The 18552-nt window shown below is 43.9% G+C and overlaps 1 protein-coding gene across 2 annotated transcripts in view; it reads right to left on the reverse strand.

Moving 5' to 3' along the window:
- Positions 1-2308: 2308 nt before the first annotated feature.
- SH3RF2 (SH3 domain containing ring finger 2) overlaps positions 2309-18552 on the reverse strand; it is a 146339-nt gene continuing 130095 nt past the window's right edge. The window contains exons 10-11 of one of the 2 annotated variants that reach the window (XR_008658891.2): positions 5362-5615; positions 2309-2630 (exon numbers count right to left, since the gene is read on the reverse strand). The gene's annotated coding sequence lies outside the window, so the exon portion shown is untranslated. Of the gene's footprint in view, positions 5616-18552 lie in introns of both variants that reach the window. The other variant, XM_055285788.2, reaches the window with a different exon arrangement.

The raw sequence follows: 18552 nt of genomic DNA on the forward strand, positions 1-18552 counted from the left end.
GCATGCGCCAACACACCTGGCTAATTTTTGCATTTTTAGTAGAGACGGGGTTTCACCATGTTGGCCCGGCTGCACTTGAACTCCTGACCGCAGGTGATCCACCCGCCTCGGCCTCTCAAAGTGCTGGGATTACAGACGTGAGCCATCGCGCCCAGCCTAGAGGTGAGTTTTGTGCCTCCCCTCCCCTGCTGGAGTTTTGGAAGCTTGCTTTTTCCCCTCCAGATTTCTACTGCCACCCTTTCATGAGAGATGTCTGAGAAGCTGGAAGACTTGTTGTGTGGCTTTCTTATGTCAAGCCACCTACCTCAGAGTATCAGGGATGGGGCAGGAAGTGGCTAACTTTAGTTAGCATCTGGACTGGTTGGAAATGTCACTGAAACACATCAGCCATTGTCTTTCCCTTGTCTCAGCTCTTCAGGTCTGATTGCTTGAAGGAGAAAGTCTCAGGTTGGTGCTCGTCTTGAACACCTCTATAACACTTACAAATCTTCTTCAGGCCCCGGCTTCAAAACCTCAGGTAGCAACAGCTATGGGTGGAATTGTGTTCCCCACCTCCCACTCCTCCACCAAAAGATATGTTGAAGTCTTAACCCCTGGTAACTGTGAATACGATTTTATCTGGAAATAGGGTCTTTGCCGTTGTAACTAGTTTAAAATGAGATAGTTAGGGCGGGTCCTAATCCAGTATGACTGGTGTCCTTACAAGAAGAGGAGAAAAGACACAAAGATAGAGACACAGAGGGAAGACGGGTATGTGAAGACAAAGGCAGAGATGGGAGCGATGCTGCCACAAGCCCAGGAATGCCTGGGGCTACCAGAGGTTGAAAGAGGCAAGGGAAAATCCTCCCTCAGAGATTTTGGAGGGAGCATGGCCCTGCCAACATCTTGATACTGGACTTCTAGCCTCCAGACTGTGATGGAATAAGCTACCCAGTTTGTGATCATTTATTTTAGCAGCCCTAGGAAGCGACTATCTACCATGTTTGGTAGATGTTTTTGTTAGGGCAGCAGCACCGAACAGTGCCAAAGAACCTAGGTTCTGCAGCCTGAAACGCCTCCTCTATTTACTAATTACACAACCATAGGCAAACTTGCTAACCTCTCACTGTTTCAGTTTCCTTATCTGGGAAGTGGGATGGTGATAGTACTGACCTTGTAGGGCATGAGGATTGTAAATGAAGACATTTAGCCACTGCCTGGCAGGTAGGATGGACTCAGTAAATATGTGTGATTACTGTTTTATGCCTACTTTATATTTGTGGCAAATTATACTAATTTTCCTTTTTTTTGAGACTGAATCTTGCTCTGTCGCCCAGGCTGTAGTGCAGTGGTGTGATCTTGGCTCACTGCAACCTCCATCTCCCGGGTTCAAGTGATTCTTGTGCCTCAGAGTAGCTGGGATTACAGGCATGTGCCCCCATGCCTGGCTAAGTTTTGTGTTTTTAGTAGAGATGGGGTTTTGCCATGTTGCCTAGGCTGGTCTCGAACTTCTGGGCTCAAGCGATCCACCTGCCTTGGCCTCCAAAAGTGCTGGGATTACAGGCGTGAGCCACTGCGCCCGGCCAAATTATACTAATTTACCATTGGAACATATAGTTTTCCTTTAAATTAAATTCTAGATGAAAGTTGATACTAGAGATGAAGTTGCCCCCACCTCAGAAAAGAAAATTGAGTCAATTAAAATAAGAATTTTAAGTAAATAATAACACAGGTGGTAGATGGATATGGCAAACATTGTGAAGGTGGTAAAATACTAATTTTATTAAGCACTTATATGTGCCAGGCACTGTTCAAAGCACTCTACATGTTTTAAGAAATTTATCCTTAACATCCCTCAGAAAGGTGCTTCTATATCTCCATTTTCTAGAAAAGGGATCTGAGCCACAGAGAGGTTAAGTAACTTACCCAAGTCTAAACAGCTGGCAACACAGGAAATCAGGCACTTGAGGCTGTGCACCTAACCTTTGCACTAATCAGGCAGAGAAGACTTCTAGCCAAGAGGCCTTTGTGGGTCCTCATGGTTGTACAAACCAGAGTTTGCTCCACAGAGGTGAATTCAGCCTGCTCAGCATTAAAAAGAAGTGTTACTTGCCTGTTTCTCCACCTACCTCCGCTGAAACTAAGCAATTCCCATCCATCAAAGTGATTTTCTCTCCTCCCAACCCTCCCTTTTGGATGCCCAGAGCAGCTGCCAGGAGTTAAACCCCTTTGGGAGAAATCAAATGCTCACTGTTGACAATTTATGACAAAGCGTTGCCCTCTCCAAACTAGCTACTGAAAAAAAAAATCCAGGCCTGGGAACAACCTATTAAGTGAAAATAAACATGTTTTTATTGTTTCATGCTAAAAGACATATTTGGCTTCACACGCTTACAGCTGGGAACAATGCACATTTTTGGCAAAGGAGGCTCGAGTAATCTCTGCACGTTCACACGGTTGACCCCTCCCTGCATGAAGAGCAGATGGTGTTTCATGCACAGATTTCTGGCACAGTTCTCCTCTTGTCTGATGTAAAAGGTGTGAGTGGACCTCTAGCCCCCTTTCCCCTTTTGCTGCTTCTGATCAGTCTCGCGGTAAAGAGCAAATTTAGCACTTCATTAGGGCCACTAACCCAAGTCAAGCTCTGGACTCTGAAAGCAGTGAATCACAGAACATAAAACAGAATTAACATGTGGATAGTTTTTTGAAAACCGATGGTAGAAAGTGGTCCTGAAGGGAGGTGGCTTAGGGTCATGACTTCTGGTGTCTTCTGGAAGAACATGTTAAGTCCACGAAAAAAGGACTTGAAAAAAAAAAATATGTGCTCTCAGGAGAAATATTAACCAGTACTAGATATTGAAGTGAGAGACAATAACTCTGACATTAAACATCCCATTACCACAGTTTTACCAAAAATTCAGAGTGCTACAAATTTGAGAGTTACTCAATAGTGAAGACATATTCTGTATGTTTTTCTTCTTACTAGAAAATTCCAGGCTGGGCGCAGTGGCTCACACCTGTAATCCCAGCACTTTGGGAGGCCGAGGCGGGCAGATCACAAGGTCAGGAGATGGAGACCATCCTGGCTAACACGGTGAAACGCTGTCTTTACTAAAAATACAAAAAATTAGCAGGGTGAGGTGGCATGCACCTGTGGTCCCAGCTACTCAGGTGGCTGAGGCAGGAGAATCGCTTGAATTCGGGAGGTGGAGGTTGCAGTGAGCCAAGATGGCACCACTGCACTCCAGCATGGGAGACAGAGTGAGACTGTGTCTTAAAAAAAGGAAAATTCCTTTTGGTTTTCCAGGATACAGAGTGTGGAACATATCTCTGATGACTCCATGTGGGTAAACGACACCAACACACATGCAACAGACATTTTACAGTAACCCATACAGATTATTACAAATTACAAAACCAGAAAACAAGCCCCCACACCTCTTGGCTTTACAGTGGAATATACTAAGGAAATAAGTTGCCAGCCCTGGAATGCTCTATTTTTTGGGATGAAGATATGAAAGGTTTAGAAGTCCTTAAGTGTCCACTGCCCTAAGCAATCACTTTTTATATATTTTATATATGGAAGGTTTATTTATACAATATTCCGCAATGACTAACACATTATACCCCCTTTATAAACATTATTCACGTACATATTAACTCATAGAGATTCTCTTTGGTCTATTAAAAACACTGTACTTAAAAAAATAAGCAGAGACACAAGAGTCTATAGTTTTTCTGCTTATGTTTCTTGGAGGTGTGAATTTTTCTCTTTATCTATTTTCTCCTTCCTCTTTTTATCCTTAACACCCCTTCCCCCTGACCCAAAGTGTAATAATAAGAAACAATAATTCCAGGAGATGAAACTCAGATGTCACCATTAGCAAACTATTTACTGCACATGTCTGGGTTGACTCACTGTGATCATTCAAGCCCATCCTTGCCTCCTCCCTGACATCCCCAACACTTTTTGATCGTGGATCATTTGGAATCTGTATGCTGTGTTTTAAAAAAATATATGGTTTATTGGCTAAACAGGTTCAAAGGAAGAGCTAAATCCTTATGAAACCCTCCACTATACCTCATGGAAAGTTCCCAGAGACTTAAAAAACAGGACATGCAAAAATTTGGAGTGGTGGTTTCCTATTGCTCAATTGTAAGGCAGAAGCCAATGCATGAAGATGGAAATGTGACTAAGAGGGCTTTGAAGACAAGGTGTAAATAGCCAGTGTGCTCAATCCCGCCTCTTCCCTTCTCACCTACCACTTGGCAGATAAAGCCAGAACTCTGGGGCTTCTTGTAGTGTATTGTCACCTCCTCCTGTGGTTAACTGAGAGAAGGGTGTGGCTAAGAAGTCCAAATTATTCATCGCATTAAAAGATGGCTGCCAGTTTAACCCCTGCATGTGACAGCTTCACATAGAAGAAAACATTTCTGTAACCTACAGATGCTCTGGTTTGGTAACCTTACTCTGCTCATGGTTTGGCTGATGCTAGATCCTGTTTACAAGCAGGGCTGGATGAAAAGCTGAGGATGCTTCAGTGTAAAATTAGGATCTGAACTTTAAAACAACCAACATATCCCAGTGATGCTGCATTTGTGTTATTGTCTTTGATAATCAGAGCAGCATGTGCTTTTAAAAATCAAATTCTTATTGATGTCTTAAGAGAGGAGGAGAAGATGAAAATATGTGGTTCAAACAACATCAGGGTATTTATGAATTTCATTTATGTGAGCAATGTCTCTTGCAGGTTAGCACAGGTAATTTTAAAATTGTATTTTAGATTATAGTCTTTTTTTAAAAACGAGGAGTAGAATGTCTTCTAATGGCTTGTTCTTTATGATGACTTATTTATGAACATAAAGGATGCATGGTTATAAGTGATATTTACATCTTTCTACTTGAAATAGCCTCTTTGTAAGCATTGCAGTTTGGTATCTTTCATATAACGTCATGGATTTTTTTCTTGTCTGAGACTCTTTATGTACCAAGTCTTTATTTCCTTGATCATTATGTTCTATTAGAAATCCCCGGGGTCAGAAGGTATCAGGGGAAAAGACAGAATGGAAAAGAATGAAGATGTGGCAGAGGGATGCAGGATGCTTGGTGGGGAGTTGGTCTGGGGGTGATGGCTAAGGGACATTGTGCTAAAGCATTGGCCTCTTCAGATTGAACACCAAAGAGAATATTATGTCATCTGCTGCATCACTCTAAATCTGATCTGGAGAGACAGGCCAGATCACAGAGCTCGAAGGCATTGGATGTCCTGCCTTGTCATTTGTTAGGTGCCAAGCTGTGAGAAATTAGCAAGATAAAGTTTGGCTTTGACAACAGCAGTGAGTAACAGAGGGATGGGAGTCTGGTGTAACCTGTAGCAGCACATGACTCACTTGCTTTTCTCCATGCTGGCCCACCACCCATTAATACTGCAGGTGAAGACAGATTTGCTCTTCCTCCTATTACTCTCTGTCTTGGAGGCCAGACTATTGGTATCCCTGTACCATCCCTGATGTTCAAGGAATATCATGCTGTCCACAAACTCTCCACTGAGCAGTTTCCATCCCAGCAGATCGTTTGCTCTCTTCTGCATCCCAGTTGTCATGAGCTCCTCCTGGGAAGATGACCAAGGCAGGCTCTGTAAAGTACAAAGGATTTCAGAGTCTGTTGTGTGCAAATGCAGCTGGGAAGAACTATATTTCTTCAGAATTCTTACACCTTTTGGGCAGAAATTTATCTTCTCACAGAAGAGATGCTGTGTTCTTCTGAGTACATCATATCAGGAGGTACACAGTATCTGTTTCCCCATTGCTGGTGACGCTAACTTTGGTGTTTTGGTTAAGGTGATTGTCTACTGTAAAGTTGTGATATTTTTTTTCCTTCGGTGACTAATAAGTATCTTGTGAGGAGATATTCTGAGACTTTTCAAGCTTTCATCCACTAGTTTTAATATTCATTCATGGTTATTGCCTGAACCAATTATTACTGAGTGGTTGCCAAATATTTTTTTTTAGTTCCATAATTCCTTTTACACTTAGAGGTTGGCACTTGACCATAAGGGAGAGCTTTTCCTTCTCCTACGTTTATTTATTTATGTCAGTATAGGCTCATAGATTCCTATTTCATTCTACTGGTTATCATCCGTTACTGCCAAGCCCCCTACTCCTACTCTAAACCCTGAATCTAATGATGAAGAAATAACAAACACAAATTGAGAGACATTCCATAAAATAAATGGCTTATACTATTCAAAATTCCACGACCATGAAAGAAAATGAATCTTGAGGAACTGTTCCACATTAAAGGAAACTAAAGAGGTATGACAACTATATGCAAGATGTGGTCTTGAAAGGGATCCTAGAAAAGACTTTTGAAATAATTTTTCTATAAGGGAAAATAGGACAATTAAAAAATAGTAGGGCAATTGAATAAGACCTGTAGACTAGTTAATAGTACTATATCAACATTGATTTCCTGATTTTATTATGGTTATGTAAGAGCATATTCTTATTTTTAAAAAATACACACTGAAATGTTTGGGGATAAGTGGGCATTTAGTCTCCAACTTACTCTCAAATGGTCCAGAAAAAATAAAAATGAACCTGGTAAAATGTTAACTTTTGGGGAACCTAGTGGGAGAGTTTACAGGAACTCTTTGCACTGTTTTAGCAAACATTTATAAAAGTCTGAAATTATTTCAAAAATAAAAAGTTAAAATCCATGAGCCCCCAGAATTTCTCTGAGGTCTCAAATATTGTATTTTGATGACCAAACTCAACCTGCATTCCTATGATCCTCACACATGTAATCAATATCCTCCCCTCCCTGGCCAATCTCTTGCCTCCTTTCTCTTCCTAGGCTGAGGATGCTCCAGAGGAAAGTGCAGCCAAACCTCTCTGGCAGCCCCTTTTGAGGTGAGAGCAGGTAGTTTGATTGCACATAACAGGAGGTCGCTCTTTATGACTTTGTTGCATGGCTCTTGGCCCTTCTGAGTATGAATAAAGTCCAAACTAACCATGCTGGAGGAGGAAAGGAGAAAGCTAAAAGGATGATGGGAAATTGGTTCGATAATTTTCTATCTCCTGTCCAATTTTCTTTCGTCTAGACCCTGATTTCTTTTCTGTCCAGGGACTCGTGCTGATGTAACAGGCTAGTTTTCTCTTTGGGGAAACTTTAATAATGATCACAGCCTCATTCTTTGTGGCGGTGGTGTGGAACAGTCAGATCTTACAAGCCGTTTGTGGAAGTCTTATCACATCAGTTTGGGGAGTCTTACCTAAACTCCCAACTTACAAAGGCAGAACTAAGATCTGTGGCTCCAGAGACTGAATATACCAGAGGAGCCCCAACTTTCAAGCAACCACATTTGGGCTCAAAACTGAGCTGCTCTGAGCTCCCAGGGCCTGCAAATGCAATGCAGCACTTCCTCATTAGCTAATGTGCTCCACTCAGCACAACAGCAAGTAAGAGCTGTCAGAGGCTCCAGGTGGCTGCTTTGCATTCAGTGGGAGAAGCAGGCATTCCGTGATTACGAGGATGCATTCTGTGTCTCACCATGTCAATAAATTACACAGGATTTGGAGTTATGCTGTCTTCACTACATACCACTGAACATAGGCGGGGGTTTCATTTTGTTATTTACCAATTTTAGCCCTCAAAAGGAAGGCGGTCTGCCTTAGATATATCCTGCCTCTCCTCCCTGTGCCTAGGTTGGTGCCAGTGCTGATGCTGGGTGTCCGCCTATGGAGAAGGTTCAACCTGTTAATACCACAATGGGCCCAGAGATGGCCGCTTTGATCTGTATTATCAGTCTTGGTGTCGGCAGCTGTGAGAATGTCCCTCCCAGATTACAGCTTCTGCATCCCAAGCAAGTAGCAGTGGTTTGTTTGCTCTTTTTAACTACATTTATTGTGATGTAACATTTCTGAGAATAAGTGCGGGGAAGGGAAGTAACTGCCAAGGGAAAGCTGGCTGCCACATTAATCTGACCTTCCAGGTTGTGCCAAATGATGTAGAAAGAACTTCTACTCTAAGATCAACTGGCGTTTTAATAGGCATCCGAAAAATCCCATCAATGGTAGGAGGTGTGACTTTTCCTAGGCTGGCATTGTGCAGTATGAAGTAGCAACCCTTATTAGCACTGTCTACAGGCCAGGGGTTTTGGGATGAGGCAGGTAATAATTCTTTGTTTACTGAGCACTCAGAAACCAAGTCTATTTGAAGTAGAAAACAAAAACAAAAACATCACCAAAACCCCCTGATGTCTGGAGATAGCTTTTTCATCCAATTCCAATTTTTTTTTTTTTTTTTTTTACATGGAATTTCACCCTTGCCCCCAGGCTGGAGTACAGTGGCGCCATCTTGGTTCGCTGCAACCTCCGCCTCCTGGGTAGCTGGGATTACAGGTACCTACCACCATGCCCAGCTAATTTTTGTATTTTTAGTAAAGATGGGGTTTTGCCATGTTGGCCAGGCTGGTCTCAAACTCCTGACTTCAGGTGATCCACCTGCCTTGGCCTCCCAAAGTGCTAGGATTATAGGCATGAACCACTCTGTCTGGACTTTCGCTCAACCTTAACTGAGGTGGAAAGCAGTTAGCAGCCACAGACTGGAGCCAGATTGCCTGGGTTTATTTCCAAACCCCACAATTCCTAGCCTTGTGACCCCATGGACATTTTTTAATCTCTCTAGGCCTTAGTTTCTACCAGTAACGTGGGGGTAGTAATAGTATTTATTTTGTCTGTTTGTGGGAATTTTAAATAAGTCTATGTTTGATATAAGTAAAGCACATAGAATAGTGTCTGATGCATAGCAGGGGCTCTATAATTGTTGGCTCAAAATTATTACCATAGATTAAAAGACCTCCTGAAGGATATTTCTTGTGATCCTGCCTCATAATTATCTTAAAGAATAGAAAATCCTACAGGTAGAAACAGGTCATTAAATAGTGGCTGTCACATTAGTTACTAGAGTTAATGGATAGTAACAAAGATAATAATACCTTAGTGTTTATTTTGTATGGTGTTGTGAGATGTCTTCTATTATTATTCCCTTTATATAGATGAGAAAACTGAGACTCAGATAGGTGAAGTGACTTACCTAAAGTCACAAAGCAAGTCACACTTTAGGTACAACTCAGGTGTTCCAAATCTATAGCCTGAGCTCTGAAATGCTGTGCCAGAGAAAGGTTGGGGGAGTGAGGGGGAGAGAGAAACAGAGAGAGAGAGAGAGAGAGATGGCAGAGGGCTGAAGGGAGGAAGAGAAGAGACTCACAACTAGTAATAAGTATTTTCTGAATAAGTGGGTGCAGAAATTCAATAACTATACCCTAATGATAACAAAGGAAATTATATTTTATGTCTCATGTATACAATTCCAAACAACCATTTTGGCTGTTTTTTTTTTTTAGATGTCAGTTTGCTTTTTGTTTGCTGCATAGTCACTGCTTTAAAGCACTGCGAGGGCCAGTTCCTCTGAAAGGTGAGTTCTTAAGATCTCACAGTCCTGAATGCTAGTGCCTAAGCCAAGTCCCTTGTTGTAGAGATGGGGAACAGGGTGGAGAAAAGGGTGGTAAATTGCCTTTCCGCTTGTAATAACTCCAGTGGCATCTTCCCTATGTTTATCCTTCCTATGAAGGGACTTCTTGTCAGGATAAAAGGGGATTCATTTATTCTCCAATTGTTAATTCAACAAATACTTATTGTATGATCAAAAATGTTTGATAAATGAAAAAGTGTTAATGGCGGTGAAACCCCGTCTCTACTAAAAATACAAAAAATTAGCCGGGCGTGGTGGCGGGCGCCTGTAGTCGCAGCTACTCCGGAGGCTGAGGCAGGAGAATGGCGTGAACCCGGGAGGCGGAGCTTGCAGTGAGCCGAGATCGCGCCACTGCACTCCAGCCTGGGCGACAGAGCAAGACTCTGTCTCAAAAAAAAAAAAAAAAAAAGAGTGTTAATGGAACCTACCCCGTGGAGAGTTTCATGGACAGGGGACAGGTTGAGCTTGTTCCTGCTGTTCCCACTATGCTGCGTGTCTGTTTCCTTCTTAGTCTTCGGGTCTCAACTCGAATGTCATCCCTTTGCAGAACCTTCCCTGGCCACCCTACGTAATATAGCTCCTGCCCCTCAGCCATTCTCTGTCTCATCACTTTGTTTCTTTCATAACATCTGACATGTAGAAATTCTCCTGCTTGTTTGCCATTTACTCCCCTTCCTGCAGGTAGGAACCTTATCTGTGTTGTTCACTGCTGTATCCCAACTGTACGGAACAACACCTGGCACATAGCCCATAGTAGATGCTCAGGTGATATCCGTTGAAAGAAAAATGAATAAGTGAATGAAGTGACATTGATTTTTGCCCAGGAAGAAAACATTCTGCGACTTTAAATGGAGATGGAGTGAGAGCAGCACTTGCCTGGAGCCCATAGGTCATAATGGACGCCCAGCGGGGGTTTAATCAGCATTTTCTGAATTACAAAGTGTGCCAGGGACATTTAATTTTTGTTAATTGGCACCAAGGAGGAGAGGTTGTTATAGAAATCACCAGCCAGCTGGAAGCATGTCCGTGTCAGACCTATTTGCAAATCTGAATGGACATTTCATAAACTGTGTCAACCTTGGGAAGCTGCAAGTGCCCAGAGGGGCAACGCTAATGTGCTTGCTGGCTGCATTCTGGGGTACACACAGCCCTAAATCTGAAACCTTCAGCAGATGAGGTGGTGAGGTGGTGGGGACCACCAGATGAGAAAAGACTGATGAGGATTATGGCATAAAATGCATTTTAAAATAATTGTCATATTGCCCCAACCCTGGCACCATTGACCAGCTTATCTGAAAGGTCAGAGAACAAAGAAGCTGAGATTTCTCATCCTTCAGAGCTGGCCCTACCTTTGCTAATGGTTGCCCTGGACAAGGGGACAATAACACAACTCATGGGGGGCTTGTGAAGATTAAATGAGAAAATGAATGTAAATAATGATAATGGTAGCAAACATTACAGTATTTTCTTGTGCTGGGCACTGTGCTAACGACTATTTACATTGTCTCACTTAATCCCCACCAAACCACTTGAGGAAAGCACAATTAATACCTGCATTTTACAAGGGAGGGAACTACAGGTTAGAAAAGTTAAATGACTTGCCCATGATGACACAGCAAGGAAACATGGGGCCTGTATTTGGAGCCAGGTCATCTGACTCCACTGGGCTCTTAGCAACCCTGTAGTAACAAACCCTCTAAGGGATTCACTAGGTACCTGGTATTTAGTCCACAACTAATGAATGGCAGCTAGTAAGAGATTGTGTTCCTTTTTTTTTTTTTTTTTTTTTTTTTTTTTTTTTTTTTTTGATACGGAGTCTCGCTCTGTTGCCAGGCTGGAGTGCAATGGTGCAATCTTGGCTCGCTGCAACTTCTGCCTCCCGGGTTCAAGTGATTCTCCTGCCTCAGCCTCCCAAGTAGCTGGGACTACAGGTGCCCGCCACCAAGCCTGGCTAATTTTTGTATTTTTAGTAGAGATGGGGTTTCACCATATTGGCCAGGCTGGTGTCAAACTCCTGACCTTGTGATCCACCCGCCTCAGCCTCCCAAAGTGCTGGGATTACAGGCATGAGCCACCATGCCCCGCCTGAGGTTCCATTCTTATATTCAGCATTCTTCCTGCTCATCCTGCTTTCAAGCCTATGTCATCCTGCAAATTTTTCCAACAGCTACCACTTCTGGGTCCCCTTCTGCATACCAACATCTGGCCTTGTGTCACTTGATTTTCCCAATCACAGTGTGAAGTGCTGATTATTGTTCCCACTTTTCTGATAAGTAAAGAAAGGCTTGGAGAGGTTTGTTAACTTGGTCCAAGGTCAGATAGCTGACAAGTGTGGTCAGGATTTGAACCCAGGGATGTATGACTCCAGAGTCCAGGCACTTCCCTCTTCATGTCACATTTCTCTGTGCTGCTCATTTTTCAAAATCTTTCTTCTTCACAAAGCTCTCTTAACAACTAAAATACTCTCACTGTTCTCTCCTCTCACTTCTGTCTAATAGAGCCTAGCTTGCTATTGTACTCTTTGTTTTGAATTGTGCCTCTACATCCAATAAATGGTAATAGCTACCATTTATTGAGCACTTCTATGTACCCAATACCATCCTCAGAGCTGGACATGCCTGAACTTGCTTAATCCGGCTGAGACCTCTACTAGGAGGTGCATGGTCTGATCCTCATTTTACAAATGAAAAAACTGAGGTCTGGGGACGTGTAACTTTTCCAAGTTTCTTTAGTTATTTGCCAAAGGAAACATAGCTAGTAACAAAGCCGTGACAAAGCCCCAGGTGATCTGGTTCTGAATCTCATCATCCCAGCTATTATATTAATTACTTCTCCAGATCTTGTGACATTCTAGTGGACTGGGACCATAGCTGGTCCTTGACTGATGCTTTTAGTTCTCTGTTGGAGGCCCCCATAACAAAGAAGTCCTAAGCTCCAAAACTTGTCAACATCTAAAAACAACTTATGCTTAAAAAAGAATTCAGATTATAAATAGAATGTGCAGAACAGAATATTTAGAAATGTGGTTCTGATATCTAAAATTAGCCTTCCCTTCAAAACAGTATCACCCCTTCTGACTGTTTGACTGTTTTGTTCCTTGTCATGGAGGCTAGCGCTACCTAAGCTGTGACTGACACGTCCTCTTCGTGCAATGCAGTCCTCTACCCTCTCCTTGACAGAGACATAAGACATCTCTTATGGAATTAGAGAGAAGGTAGTGTTGGGGCTTGCAGGAATCTGGGTACAACCTTTTGAAGGCACTATTTATTTGAATTCCTTTTTGGACCTCCAGGCCTGTTTTAGCTGCCTCCGTACATTTTGATTCAAGCTTCCTTTCTACTTATTTGTGAGGGTCTCCTGAATGCAAATAGCCTTCACAATCCTCTTGGATGGTCAGGGAGTTGTGATTCTCATGGGAAGGTCATTAGGTTGGTGCTAGCCGCCAGGACATGTGTGACCTACAGCAGTCAAACCCTGACATCGAAAATGGCTCTCATCAAGTCGGTCGGTCATGCTAGCACTGATTCCAAGAGCACTAACACAAAATGCACACAGTGCACAAAACAGCCTCTGCAGATGTCTTTTGCCTTTCTCCCTAGGTCTTGGCTGGCATCCCTTTAGTCCTTATCAGGCTGCAGCTCTTATCCATCCAGCAGTGTCCCCATTTGCCTAATTAGTTTGCATCTGTGGGTGTGTATCTACCCCCAAAAGAAATTGCATTTGAACTTCGGATAAACACCAGCAAGGAACACTGGAAGAAGATGTCAGCTCTCTGAGCCCTTTTGTTCCTGCAGAGGAGATGGAAGTGGGGGTCATTTTGAAGATCATATCCCTCTTCTTGTGGGACTCTGCTCTGTATCATTTAGAGTGAGGACAGGCAAAACCAGAAATAATCTCATGAAGAGAGAGCGACCTGGGGAATGCAAAATGATCATTGTGTTTTGATGTCAATGATCCAGAACCACATTGTAAGCTTCAGTTCTTTTTCAAGTGGCTTGGCTGTATCTGGCAACTCTTGGAGCAGGGGTAGATTTGCTTTTTGGATTTCTCTGTGCATAAAACTCTCAGTTATCTTACTTCCCACCCCTACGTGTTGGACAGCAAGACCTAACTTCATGATTTTTTTTCTAGGAGGGCTTGACCCTGTGAGATAAACCCTCTTCCATCTCCAGCCCCATCCTAGCGAACTCAGCAGCACATCTCATTTGTCCATGCTCTCCAATCTCAACCATGTTGATAGTTGCCGTTGAAGAAGAGGGATTAAGGTTTTGGCTTAGAGTCTTGGGTTCTAGTCCTTGTTGCCTTGGACAGGTCATTTGACCTCCGAGCCTGAATTCTAATCTTTAAAATGGGAAAATAGCAGTACTTCTGTCATAGGGTTGGGTAGAATTAAATGACACAATGTATGTAGCATGTAAAGTGCTTGGCATATAGTAGGTGCCTGATACATGATGGCAATTATTGCTGGATAAGGAGTCAGAGATGCTTTTTTTTTTTTCAGTTTCCATTACACCTCAAACTAGTTTTGTGATCTTAAGCAAGGAATTGAAACATTCCGAGAGTCTCAGTTGTCTGATCTGTACTCTGGAGACAAAAGTAGCATTTTCCTGGCCAGGCATGGTGGCTCACACTTGTAATCTCAGCACTTTGGGAGGGTGAGGCAGGCAGATCGCTTGAGCCCAGGAGTTTGAGACCAGTCTGGGTAACATAGCAAAACCCTACCTCTACAAAAAATACAAAAATTAGCCAGGTGTGGTGGCACATGCCTGTAGTCCCAGCTACTTGTGGGGGTGAGGTGGGAGAATCACTTGAGCCGGGGCTGTTGAGGGTGCAGTGAGCTGAGATTGTGCCACTGCACTCCAGGCTGGGTGACGGGAGTGTGACCTTGTCTCAAAAAAACAAACAAAAAATAAACAAGCATTTCCCTGCATACCTCACAAGGTTCTTATGATAATTTATTAAAAGATTAATAGCAGTAGCAGCAGCAGCAGCAGCAGCAGCAGCAGCAAGATCTCATTTCAGTTTCAGATTCTGAGAAGCTGCTTTTGGTTTCTGTGGTTGGCTACCTTGAGGTCCCAGGCAAGGCCCAGAGGAGAGTTACTTTAAAAGCCCCCAAATCACTTAAAAGCCTTCAAGCAATTTGGGCAGGGCCACAACCTGTATTTCCCCATTTGGAAGCAACAAGGTCTCCCAAAACAGGTATAGGTGGAAAAATTCTTGTCAAAATTCTTCCAAACCAGAAATTCTCAAAACCAGACATGTTGATGCATCAAAATCAGTTCCCAGCAGTGAATCAAAGCCTTAGAATCTCAGGCACAGAAGCCAGATGGGAGCTCAAATCTTTAGGCAGAATATCTATGGCCTTAGGTTGCAATATTTGCTTTGAGTAGTGTTTACCAACTATCTCTATGGGTTGCACTAAAAATTCCATATGGTATATGTGTGGGAGAATTACACGGGAAGGATAAGTGTGGGATGCAGGGTAGTGGTTGTGAGGGAGGTTGTGGGGAGGGGAAGAAAGAAATGGGATTGGGAGAGGCACACAGTGGACGTCAGTGGTATTGACAATTACTATTTTTTTAAAAAGCTGAGTGCCAGGTATATGGTTATTTTTATGATCCTGTATAATTACATATGTGTATAGACATATATTTCATACGTGTGAAGCATTTAATAATACAAAGGGGAGAAAAGCAGAAAGGAGGCCCCAAATCCAGAAAAGATCCCACCTCGCTGCCTTCTATTTGTCGAAGTGTAGATCAGTGGGCAGAGGGCCACCTGGGAACACTGTTTCTGCTTTGGTCTAGGACATAATCTAGGCCTGGAAAACAGTCTGCTTGATCATTTAACATTGCTCTATTTCAAGTAAAACGTCCTGGTATGATTTATTCTCCATGACACCAGTTTGCTACGAGGATATTTGGAGTTAACGTCTCTGGTTTGGTCCTGCCTGCCAAACACATTCCCTAAGTGACTGTCTTTCATGGTCACCTGAGAGGTTGCTGGAAGTGCTAGTACTATCTTCTCTTAGCTAAAGAGAGAATCCGGGTCTTTTCTCTCAAGATATAAACAAGAGAAGCATCAGTGGCGGCAGCTGCTGGCCCAGCACTGCCCCGTGCCAGCTCGCTAAGCACTTGGTCCCAGCTGGAGAGACTTGATAGGACTTTGCCGTTCTGCCTGCCACAGCTGTTCACTTCTCAGGAAGGGAGTCCAGAAGCTATGTGGCTGCCTGTGTGGTCAGACGTGGGTGAGAGGATGAGGATGGATGCTTGCTCCTCTCATGGAAACAGATAACTTCTGTACCTGCTAAACCAATGGCAGAGGAGCTGGGAGGCTCACAGGCATTGCTGAGGCCTTTGAAGGTGTTAGCTGAGAAAGGCAGACCAGCCAGCACGGAGCTGCCCTCCCTCCCACTCAGAGCCTTTCCTAGGCCAAGGACCAGGTGAAGGTGATTGTCAAGGGCTGGACAGTGGTCAGGAGTGGGCTGGGGGGAGTGCTGGGCTTGTTAGCAGAGCTCTTGGCTTCTGAGTGACCTCTCTGGGTCCTATGCTGTACTCCAGGGTCACAGTTAAGATATTTAGCAACCAGGATGGCATAGGCACCGGCCAGTTAGAATGGAGAAGGGCTTTATTGCTGGAGGTCTTAGCTGCACCTGGCCTGAGCTTTTAGGTGCTGGATGGTAGAGTGATGGGGAGGACCTGAGGGAAGGACCGGGGTGTGGGTGTGAGCAGGCTTTGGGGAGCTCAGAGCATCCACTGTTCACCTATCAGTACAAACCTCTTTCAACATTCTGCCAACCAGTGTGGCCACAATCCTGCTGGATGTCAGGGCTGAATGTTGGCTCTGCCACGCCGTATGAGAAAGGTGGATTGGAGCCTCACACTTTAGGTGAATCAGAATCACTTGGGGATATTGTTAAAAACACAGACACCCAGAACCTGCCTTCAAGCTACTGAGTGAGACTCTCTAGGGCCCAGGCCAGGCTTACTACACTCCTAAGTCCTGAGTGTCCTGGATCAGCTGATCCCTAAGTATTCAGCTGTGACTTTCTAGGGGGTTATGAGGACTTGAGAGATGGGGTCCTGCATAGTCTCTGGGGGGAATATGCCTAATTCAGGGGCAGGTCACGTGGGTGAGTGAAGCCGGCTGCTGTGGCGCAGTATGTTGAAGAATGAATGTTCATTTATTTGAAGCCGCCTTGACCCTGATCCAGCCCCCTGGGTTGCTGCTGCTGGAGAAGGCAGGCCTGGTGTGGACGGACCCCCTGACTTTTCAAGACACACTGGAGGTCACTGAGCCATGTTTTGAGTCAGTACTGCATCTCATCAAGACACAGGTGGGGGCGCTGCTTTAAACTCTTCCTGCTCTGAAAGCCCTGTCTGTGGGATGGGTGAAGGGTGGAGGAGGTGAGGCGGGTTCCACACACAAAGGGAAGGAGCCACGTCCTAAGTAAGGATCTTGATGCTGTTCAATGGGACCATTTCCTCAGGTATGGTCCTCAGAGTATGTCCCCAGCTGGGCATGACCTGCCTTCTCTACTCAGATGTGTCCCGTCTTCCCCCAATCAAATCCTACTCTTAGCACTTTTCATAGCACCAAGATGCCAGAGTCTGACCACAGGGTAAAGGGGCACTCTTCCTAGGGACTGTCTGAACCTTAGTTGAGGGGTAATGCTCTCACAGGATGGAATTTTCACCTTCAGACTTGAGGGGCTGGGGTTCTACCTGGGATCTCTGGAATGTTCCACAAGGGAATAAATTCCTCTAAGTATTAAGTGAATTTGGGTCCATTGCTACATTTAAACCAAAGGCTGAAGATCTTTTCCTGCTCGGAATACCCTTTTTCCCACCACTTTGTGTATCTGACTCTCTCTTTTCCTTCAGGACTCAGCTTAGACTGTGTTCTGATTTCCAAGACTAGTCTGTGTCAGTCTCCTTTTAGCACCACAGTCCCGGGCAGGCCCTTCTGTTAGAATTTCTTCACCTGAAATTTCAACAGCCTGCTTGCTTAAAAACATCTCAGTCTAAAATTTGTTAGGTGTTCATGATGCCAGCACTGTTTAAGTCACTTTGTATCATTACCTCAGATAATCCTCATAATAGCCCATTGAGGTTGGCACTATACTGTATTATTCCCATGTAAGAAAACAAGGCTCTGAGAGATTAAGTAATTTGCCTGACATCCCATGGTCAGAAAGTGGTAAATGAAGACCTGAATTGTGTTTGTGCGCAGCAGAGCGTTCTAGGCTCTTTCGCATTTGCAACCAAAAATGCACTCTGCTGCCTCCTGGCAGTTCAGAGTCAGCATCCTGAAGTCAAGGATGGGTTTTTGGTTCATGCAGCAAGTCCCAAGTTGGGCTCTGAAGTCAGACAGTTTGAGACTGTGTCCTTGCTCTGCCATCATCTGTGGTTAACCTTCAAGCTTCAGTTTCCTTGGCTCTGAAATGGGGACAATCTACCTGCCTTACAGGGATATGGTGGAAATTACATGATGGGATGTGTTTATCATCTTCCTTGCTGTGTCTAGCACACAGTAAATGTTAAAAACATGTTGGGGCTGGATGTGGTGGCTCACGCCTGTAATCCCAGCACTTTGGGAGGCCAAGGCATGAGGAGGCCAAGCCAAGGAGTTTGAGGCTAGCCTGGGCAACATAGTGAGACTTCATCTCTACACAAAATAAAACAATAAATTTACAAAGCATGTTGGTGGGATGAATGAGTTAAAGCTGCCAGTGAAGCCAACTTTTACTTGGAAAAAACATCCTTTGCCCCTTTCAAATCCTCTTAAAACTCCACAAAGATGGGATTTGCTTTGGGAGAGGGTGAGTTTGATGCTACACATGGGTGAAGAGGCTGGAGGGAGTGGAGGTGGCAAGTCTTGGAGTTGTTCGCATCTCTCAGAGAGGTTATCCCATAGAGATAATAAATAGATGGTGGGAAGAATATTTCATTTCATTTGGAAGGCATGGACGTCTCCATTCCATCTAAGCACCCTGCTTGTCAGCCACAAAACTTAAAAATTAACTGGATACATTGCTA

The sequence above is a fragment of the Symphalangus syndactylus genome, chromosome 7 (genome assembly GCF_028878055.3).
Source record: "Symphalangus syndactylus isolate Jambi chromosome 7, NHGRI_mSymSyn1-v2.1_pri, whole genome shotgun sequence".
Lineage (NCBI taxonomy): Eukaryota > Metazoa > Chordata > Mammalia > Primates > Hylobatidae > Symphalangus > Symphalangus syndactylus.